Source organism: Rhinatrema bivittatum, chromosome 5 (assembly GCF_901001135.1).
Source record: "Rhinatrema bivittatum chromosome 5, aRhiBiv1.1, whole genome shotgun sequence".
NCBI lineage: Eukaryota > Metazoa > Chordata > Amphibia > Gymnophiona > Rhinatrematidae > Rhinatrema > Rhinatrema bivittatum.
In genome coordinates, this window is record NC_042619.1 from 187230903 (window position 1) to 187241127 (window position 10225).

A 10225-nucleotide genomic window follows, 5' to 3' on the forward strand; every position below is an offset into this window, starting at 1 on the left:
TGAGATGGGGAGTGGGATGTGAGAGTTGCTATGCATGTGGATTGAATGTGAGGAAGTAAACATTGTGTGGGGTGGTTTTAAAGATTGTATAATGTTTAATTATGGAATATTTAAAAATGAAAAATATTGAGTAGATAATAAGAGTATATCTTGACTTTAAGTGTTGAAATATTTATAAAACATAAGAACATGCCATACTAGGTCAGACCAAGGGTCCATCAAGCCTAGCATCCTGATTCCAACAGTAGCCAATCCAGGGCATAAGAATCTGGCAAGTACCCAAAAACTAAGTCTATTCCACATTACCGTTGCTAGTAATAGCAGTGGCTATTTTCTGTCAACTTAATTAATAGCAGGTAATGGACTTCTCCTCCAAGAACTTATCCAATCCTATTTTAAACACAGCTATACTAACTGCACTAACCACATCCTCTGGCAACAAATTCCAGAGTTTAATTGTGCGTTGAGTAAAAAAGAATTTTCTCCGATTTGTTTTAAATGTGCCTCATGCTAACTTCATGGAGTGCCCCCCTAGTCTTTCTATTATCCGAAAGAGTAAATAACCGATTCACATCTACCTGTTCTAGACCTCTCTTGATTTTAAACACCTCTATCATATCCCCCCTCAGCCGTCTCTTCTCCAAGCTGAAAAGTCCTAACCTCTTTAGTCTTTCCTCATAGGGGAGCTATTCCATTCCCCTTATAATTTTGGTAGCCCTTCTCTGTACCTTCTCCATCGCAATTATATTTTTTTGAGATGTGGTGACCAGAATTGTACACAGTATTCAAGGTACGGTCTCACCATGGAGCAATACAGAGGCATTATGACATTTTCCATTTTATTCCCCATTCCCTTTCTAATAATTCCCAACATTCTGTTTTCTTTCTTGACTGACACAGCACACTGAACTGACAATTTCATTCTGTTATCCACTATGACGCCTAGATCTCTATCTTGGGTTGTATCACCTAATAAGGAACCTAACATTGTGTAACTATAGCATGGGTTATTTTTCCCTATATGCATCACCTTGCACTTATCCACATTAAATCTCATCTGCCATTTTGATGCCCAATTTTCCAGTCTCACAAGGTCATCCTGCAATTTATCACAATCTGCTTGTGATTTAACTACTCTGAACAATTTGTATCATCTGCAAATTTGATTATCTCACATGTCGGATTTCTTTCCAGATCATTTATAAACATATTGAAAAGTAGGGATGTGCAGAGGGAAGCCATACGTTGCATTCGTGATTCGGATTTGTCGGAGAGCAGATATGATGCCTTCGGCCGTATGGCGCCCTGATGCGTTAATACGGTGATTTCTATTTGTGTTCCTGCTAAAATTAAAATTAACTACAACCCCCACCCTCCTGACCCCCCCAAGACTTACCAAAACTCCTTGGTGGTCCAGCGGGGACCTGCACTCTCACACCCTTGGTGCCGGTTTCATCATGGCGCCGATAGCCTTTGTCACAGGGGCTATCGGTGCCATTGGTCAGCCCCTCTCACATGGTCATCAGCGCCATCTTGTGCTCCTACCATGTGACAGGGGCTGACCAATGGCACCGGTAGCCCCTGTGACATAGTATGGGCAAAGGCTATTGGCGCCATTTTGAGTAATGGCATCGGACGGACGGACTGCAGGAGGTCATTCCGGGACCCCCGTTGGACCCCAGGGACTTTTGGCTGGCTTGTGGGGGCTTCCTGACCCCCACAAGACTTGCAAAAAGTCCAGTGCTTCGGCCCCTGTGACATAGTGAGGGCAAAGGTGATCTGCTGCTAGTATTCAAAATGGCACAGGGGCCGACCCCCCCCAAGCTGGCCAAAAGTCCCTGGGGGTCCAAAGGGGGTCCTGGAGCAGGGTCCCCTGTGACAAAGGCTATCGGCGCCATGATGAAACCGGCACCAAGGGTGTGAGGGCAGGGGATGGCTCCCGGACCCCCCGCTGGACCACCAGGGAGTTTTGGTAAGTTTTGGGGGGGTTCAGGAGGGTGGGGGGTTTTGTTTAAATTTTTATTTAGGTGGCCATTTAATTCGGCGAAGATTTGTGTATTTGTGGGGAATCACGATACGTTTTGCTTCCCCACGAATACTACGACTAGTGCAATATACATTGCAGATCGCCAATACGGCGAAAACGCATGCACACCCCTAGAGGTTAGGACTTTTCAGCTTGGAGAAGAGAAGGCTGAGGGGGATATGATAGAGGTGTTTAAAATCATGAGAGGTCTAGAACAGGTTGATGTGAATCAGTTATTTACTCTTTCAGATAATAGAAAGACTAGGGGGCATGCCATGAAGTTAGCATGTGGCACATTTAAAACTAATTGGAGAAAGTTCTTTTTCACTGAACGCACAATTAAACTCTGGAATTTGTTGGCAGAGGATGTGGATAGTAGAGATGAGCTTTGTTTTTCTGGCTCGGGTCAGGTTTCAGCTCAGGCGGTTCGTGGAAAAAGACGTTTTCCCACGGATCGTTTTCTGGAAAAAATGAAGCTGGAACCCGAACCCAAAACCGGAAAAATGAATTAAAAAAAAAAAAGAGTCAGAACCCCCCCCCCAACCCTTCAATTGTACTTTCTTATAAACCCCCCCCCCCCCCCCCCCCACCATCTCAATCTCTCCCCAAGACTTACTAAAAGGGATCGGGATGGTGGGGGACCCTGTGACATAGTGAGGGCAAAGGCTATTGGCGCCATTTTAAATACTGTCAGCCGATGCACCTAATGCAGGAGGTCACTCCCAGACACCCGCTGGACTTTTGGCAAGTCTTGTGGGGGTCAGGAGGGTCCCCCAAGGCTTGCCTGGGTAACATCAAGCTAGGTTGAGAGAACATTGCACAAATCTCATCTTTGGGTAAGTTTCCTCACTCCAAGGGTCATCAAATGTTCACAAGAGAGCACTGTTCTATTTGTACTTGGTCCCTAACCCCCTACACTAATACCTAAATCTCACCTTGAGTTACTAGGTTGGCCTCCCATAGAGATATAAATAACTATCTAGGGTTAGGGCATTATGGCTAGGCTCTCTCTCTCTTGCTCTCACTCTCTCTCTCACTCTCTCTCTCATAGCTTGGTTGGCTCTCTGGGAGCCACATTGCAATAGGGGATACAGCCATAACACAAGCTATCATACAGCTTAACACTACTGAAAACATTATAGCTAAAATCAGCATTAAAACCATGCAATAGGGCTTTGCAAACTGGTAAACCCAGCCCACTCCTCCTCTTTTTCAGATTTGCATCGCACCACACAATATGGTGCTATTGCATGCATTAACGGCACTTTTCACATGCAAGAAGGACCTAAAGAATGAAAAAATGCCTTATAGCATTTTGATAAATGAAGGGGTAAGCCTCCTAATACTACCTCTTCATCTAATGCCTCTCTCATCTCTTCTCAGGATATCTTTTGAAGGGAAATTCTTCAAGCTCTGATTCAGAAGAAAAGGATGACAAAACTGCTTTTATGGCCACTGCTGCACTAAGGGATTATGCTGCTGGTGCTTTAGGTTTCATAACTAGTACTTGTAATTCTAAAGTACAAATAGTATTCTGTAGCTGCTGCTACTAGTGTCTTCTTTTACCTCTTTCTGAAACAACAGGATCTGGCTGAGACACTGATGAAATTGGCATATCCTCTCCAAATATCAATTTTTTGTGGTTTGACATGCCTGCCTTTCCTGCTGAATTTATTTATTTAGAAAAATTCCTCTTTATTTTGGTTGGGGGACTCACTGTTGTCTTGCTAGCAAACCCCCTACCTACAACTGCAGGCTTTCCACATCCTCTATTACCATTACTTTCACCTGACATAATGGAATTGTATCTGCTGCAGTATTGGACAAAACATGTTTTAATTTAATTTGTATTTATTGAAATGACACACTGATACTTATGTGTGACACACTGATACTAGTGTGACTATAGTGATCCTTCTGTCTGTAACACTGAACAACACACAAAGAGAATACTCTACAGTAGAACTATTATAATATGCTGCTCTGTTGACTAGTGCAGTGTACACACATGCACATACAGAGAAAAAACAAAGAATGGTATAATGCTCTAATATGTGTGTGAGTATACAGTCATACACTATTAATAGTAAAAATGTAAATTAATCCAGAAAATGACTAGCTGTATCTGTGGTGGTGACTGGCACAGACTGTTCTCTTTGTGGATATCCTGACTCTTGTACACACAGAGACCCAGACAAAGAGTTAAAACAGCCTCACTATATTGGCTGCTGTGGCACAGCTAGTAGCACTGGTTCTATACTGATTAGTTAACACAGCAACAGGTTTAAAATTTAATAAATCACTTCAAACACAGCCAGTGCCAGGCAGGCACAAACTGCCTTCCCCCTGAAGGGGAGAAGGGAATGGTGGAAAAGACTAGCCTTCCTCCAGGATAGGGGCAGTAACAGTGAAATGTTAAATAAAAATAAAAACCTGTGCAAATAAACACAGTTTGACAGCAGCTAACATGATTAGAAATGATGGAATGTTTCTAATGTTGATCAAAAACACTTGCTACAGAAGACTGCAGTAAAATATAGAATTCACATATAACAGCAAAGCATTTTGTATCCTCAATGAATGAGAGATCCAAATTCAAGCTCTAGCATTCTGAGAATACTATAAGAAGGATAGCAAGATCAGTGATTCACTGATTTAAAAGCTTCCCTATTCTACATTCCCTTGCTTTGTCGCACTGGTTTCCTTGACAATAGATCCTGGTTCTTCTCTGACCTCACATATGCATCTAGGCATCAGGGCTCCAACATGACCTGTTCAGCCTCATGCTCTATCTTTCCAAAGCAGCCAATACTTTTCAATGACAAACACAAATGAAAAGAATGGCATAATGGGACTTGATCATTTGTTTTCGTAGACAAATGAATCTAACAAACACAGCATATTTGTCACTGATCAGCCATTCATTTTAATAAGAACATAAGAACATGCCATACTGGGTCATACCAAGGGTCCATCAAGCCCCGCATCCTGTTCCTAACAGTGGCCAATCCAGACAATAAGAACCTGGCAAGTACCCAAAAACTAAATCTATTCCATGTTACCGTTGCTAGTAATAGCAGTGGCTATTTTCTAAATCAACTTAATTAATAGCAGGTAATGGACTTCTCCTCCAAGAACTTATCCAATCCTTTTTTAAACACAGCTATACTAACTGCACTAACCACATCCTCTGGCAACAAATTCCAGAGTTTAATTGTGCGTTGAGTAAAAAAGAACTTTCTCCGATTAGTTTTAAATGTGCCACATGCTAACTTCATGGCGTGCCCCCTAGTCTTTCTATTATCCGAAAGAGTAAATAACCAATTCACATCTACCCATTCTAGACCTCTCATGATTTTAAACACCTCTATCATATCCCCCCTCAGTCGTCTCTTCTCCAAGCTGAAAAGTCCTAACCTCTTTAGTATCTCATAGGGGATCGGTTCCATTCTGCTTATCATTTTGGTAGCCCTTCTCTGTACCTTCTCCATTGCAATTATAGCTTTTTTGAGATGCAGTGACCAGAATTGTACACAGTATTCAAGGTGCGGTCCCACCATGGAGCGATACAGAGGCATTATGACATTTTCCGTTTTATTCACCATTCCCTTTCTAATAATTCCCAACATTCTGTTTGCTTTTTTGACTGCCGCAGCACACTGAACCGACGATTTCCATGTGTTATCCACTATGACACCTAGATCTCTTTCTTGGATTGTAGCACCTAATATGGAACCTAACATTGTATAACTATAGCATGGGTTATTTTTCCCTATATGCATCACCTTGTATTTATCCACATTAAATTTCATCTGCCGTTTTGATGCCCAATTTTCCAGTCTCACAAGGTCTTCCTGCAATTTATCACAATCTGCTTGTGATTTAACTACTCTGAACAATTTTGTATCATCTGCAAATTTGATTATCTCACTCGTCGTATTTCTTTCCAGATCATTTATAAATATATTGAAAAGTAAGGGTCCCAATACAGATCCCTGAGGCACTCCACTGCCCACTCCCTTCCACTGAGAAAATTGTCCATTTAATCCTACTCTCTGTTTCCTGTCTTTTAGCCAGTTTGTAATCCATGAAAGGACATCGCTTGCTATCCCATGACTTTTTACTTTTCCTAGAAGCCTCTCATGAGGAACTTTGTCAAACGCCTTCTGAAAATCCAAGTATACTACATCTACCGGTTCACCTTTATCCACATGTTTATTAACTCCTTCAAAAAGGTGAAGCAGATTTGTGAGGCAAGACTTGCCTTGGGTAAAGCCATGCTGACTTTGTTCCATTAAACCATGTCTTTCTATATGTTCTGTGATTTTGATGTTTAGAACACTTTCCACTATTTTTCCTTGCACTGAAGTCAGGATAACCTGTCTGTAGTTTCCCGGATCACCCCTGGAGCCCTTTTTAATTATTGGGGTTACATTTGCTATCCTCCAGTCTTTAGGTACAATGGATGATTTTAATAATAGGTTACAAATTTTTACTAATAGGTCTTAAATTTCATTTTTTAGTTCCTTCAGACCTCTGGGGTGTATACCATCCGGTCCAGGTGATTTACTACTCTTCAGTTTGGCAATCATGTATACCACATCTTCTAGGTTCACCATGATTTGATTCAGTCCCTCTGAATCATTACCCATGAAAACCTTCTCCAGTACAGGTATCTGCCCAACATCCTCTTCAGTAAACTCCGAAGCAAAGAAATAATTTAATCTTTCTGCGATGGCCTTATCTTCTCTGAGTGCCCCTTTAACCCCTCGATCATCTAACGGTCCAACTGACTCCCTCACAGGCTTTCTGCTTTGGATATATTTAAAAAGGTTTTTACTGTGAGTTTTTGCCTCTATGGCCAACTTCTTTTCAAATTCTCTCTAAGCCTGTCTTATCAATGTCTTATTTAACATGCCAACGTTTATGGATTATCCTATTTTCTTCTGTTGGATCCTTCTTCCAATTTTTGAATGAAGATCTTTTGGCTAAAATAGCTTCTTTCACCTCCCCTTTTAACCATGCCGCTAATCGTTTTGCCTTCTTTCCATCTTTCTTAATGTGTGGAATACATCTGGACTGTGCTTCTAGAATGGTATTTTTTTTAACAATGACCATGCCTCTTGCACATATTTTACTTTTGTAGCTGCTCCTTTCAGTTTTTTTCTAACAATTTTTCTCATTTTATCAAAGTTTCCCTTTTGAAAGTTTAGCACAAGAGCCGTGGATTTGCATATTGTTCCTCTTCCAGTCATTAATTCTAATTTGATCATAATATGATCACTATTGCCAAGCGGCCCCACCACCATTACTTCTCTCACCAAATATTGTGTTCCACTGAGAATTAGATCTAAAATCGCTCCCTCTCTCGTCGGTTCCTGAACCAATTGCTCCATAAAGCTATCATTTATTGCATCCAGGAATGTTATCTCTCTAGCGTGTCCTGATGATACATTTACCCAGCCAATATTGGGGTAATTGAAATCTCCCATTATTACCGCACTACCAATTTGGTTAGCTTCCCTAATTTCTCTTAGCATTTCACTGTTCGTCTCACCATCTTTACTAGGTGGATGGAGGTATACTCCTATCACTATAGTTTTCCCCGACACACAAGGGATTTCTACTCATAAAGATTCAATTGTGCATTTAGTCTCATGCAGGATGTTTATCCTGGTGAACTCTATGCCATCCTGGACATAAAATGCCACACCGTCTCCCGGGTGCTCATCTCTGTCATTGCAATATAATTTGTACCCCAGTATAGCACTGTCCCATTGGTTGTCCTCCTTCCACCATGTCTCTGAGATGCCAATTAAGTCTATGTTATCATTCACTGCTATACATTCTAATTCTCCCATCTTACTTCTTAGACTTCTGGCATTAGCATACAAACATTTCAAAGTTTGTTTTTTATTTGTATTTTTATTCTGCTTTTTAATTGATAGGGATAAGTTAGAATTTTTTAGCTCATGTGAGTTTCTAGTCACAGGCACTTGGACTACTTTTCTTATTATTGGAACCTCACTGTCGGGATGCCCTAATTGTAATGCATCATTAGTATCCTTTGAAGATACCTCTCTCCGAACCAAGTGCTGCTGAGCGACTGTCGGATTTCCCCTTTGTTCTAGTTTAAAAGCTGCTCTTTCTCCTTTTTAAAGGTTAGCACCAGCAGTCTGGTTCCACCCTGGTTAAGGTGGAGCCCATCCCTTCGGAAAAGACACCCCCTTCCCCAAAAGGTTCCCAGTTCCTAACAAAACTGAATCCCTCTTCCTTGCACCATCGTCTCATCCATGCATTGAGATTCTGGGGCTCTGCCTGCCTCTGGTGACCTGCACGTGGCACAGGGAGCATTTCAGAGAATGCTACCCTGGAGGTTCTGGATTTAAGCTTTCTACCTAAGAGCCTAAATTTGACTTCCAGAACCTCCCTTCCACATTTTCCTATGTCGTTGGTGCCCACATGTACCACGGCAGCTGACTTCTCCCCAGCACTGTCTCCATTCCCTAGAAATGAATGGAGAACAAAACTGAGAATATCATAATACCTTTGTTTACATCCATAATGCAACCATACCTTGAGTTTTCTATGCATTAAAAAAAACAAACAAAACTAACAAATATAACAGATGTAGAAAAGATACAGAGCAGGGCAAAACAAATTACACAAGGGATGATAAACTACCCTTATGGAGAAAGGCAAAACAAATTAGTGATCCTTAACTTATAAAAAAGATGACTAAGAGGGGATATTACTGAGATTTATAAAATGATGAGTGGTACTGTAGTGACCACTGATGGAGACAGGATACTGGGCTTAAAGGGCCTTTGTCTGACACAATATGACACTTCTTAATTTCTTATGAAAATCCATGTTCTCACTCCTATCCAATTCCTTGCACTGCTTCCTTAGACCAGAAGTATAGATGGCTGAGGCTCAGGAGGAAGGACTGTGGGTGACAAGTGTTTTTATTCTGATATCTTTCTAATATTACTCGTCATATAAATGTTATTAAGACTAAATATTTTTTAAAGAAAAATTACATTTTATTCCAATAAGACATAAAAATGCAAAAGTGATGCACTATCTATTGGCTAAAGGTTTCTATTTTAAAAAGAGGCTTTTCCCATTTTGTATCTATGACAACATTCTTTAGAAAAACAGGACACAGGGCAATTTTCAAAGGAATTTCTCTGGGTAAACAAGTGTTTAGCTGCAGAATAACCACCTTTGAAAATCATTCTCCTCATTTGTGGGGGGAAAGTAATAAAGCCAGAGTCAGGCTCAGGGCAGGATGTCTAAGATATGCACAGGGATTTCAATCTGAAATTTCCACACATTATTTAATCCTTGTGCTTTGCACCTGTAAACTCTATGGATTTAAAAAATCCCCATGGCACTTAAATCTGCAGGGTTTTTTCCTTTGAAAATGGCTTGCAGACCCACAGGCACAAAAGGTCAGTGGGCTTTCAAGCCAAGTGTCAGGAAGGAAGAGGGTGGCTGAAACTAGCCCTCCTCAGTGAGTTAACAGTGTAATCCAAGTACTTAAACTTTGTGTATAATACAAGGCTCAGACTTTCTCATACCTTAAGCATCTTTCTAACACATGGATATAATGCCCAGTTTCACATGGGAATGTATATCAGATGGTTGCAATTACTTTGGAAATCAATAAAAGTGGCACTTAATTTGACTTAGTTGGCTCAATGAAAATGTTTTTGAGACAAACACATTAAATTCTTACTAATTAGGAGAACCATGAATCTAGAAAGGTAAATAATGATGTACACTTAGTTCTAATCCTGGAAAATCTGAGAAAAACTGTCAAAGCATAAGGTATGATTTTAAAATACAGGCTGAAAAAAATTATGTTGGCAAACATTTTCTATAATGCCCACGTTTTATACATTCCTACCCTGAACAAGAGACCTTCCTCATCTTAATTTATATAAGATTTGTATCCAATCCATTCACACAAACATGTTTTCTGAAATATCTACTTATACCTATACTAATACCTAGCTAATTAAAGATACTTTACTGTTTTTTTTATTAAACATTTGCTTAATAAACTGCTGTTTTGTCCACTCTCTTTTCTGTTCTTTCTTTCTTTTTTTTTATTATTATGTATATTAACTATGTTGTATACTACCCATGGACTGCAATCACATTTCATTGCTATGTGCACCAAGCAGTAAA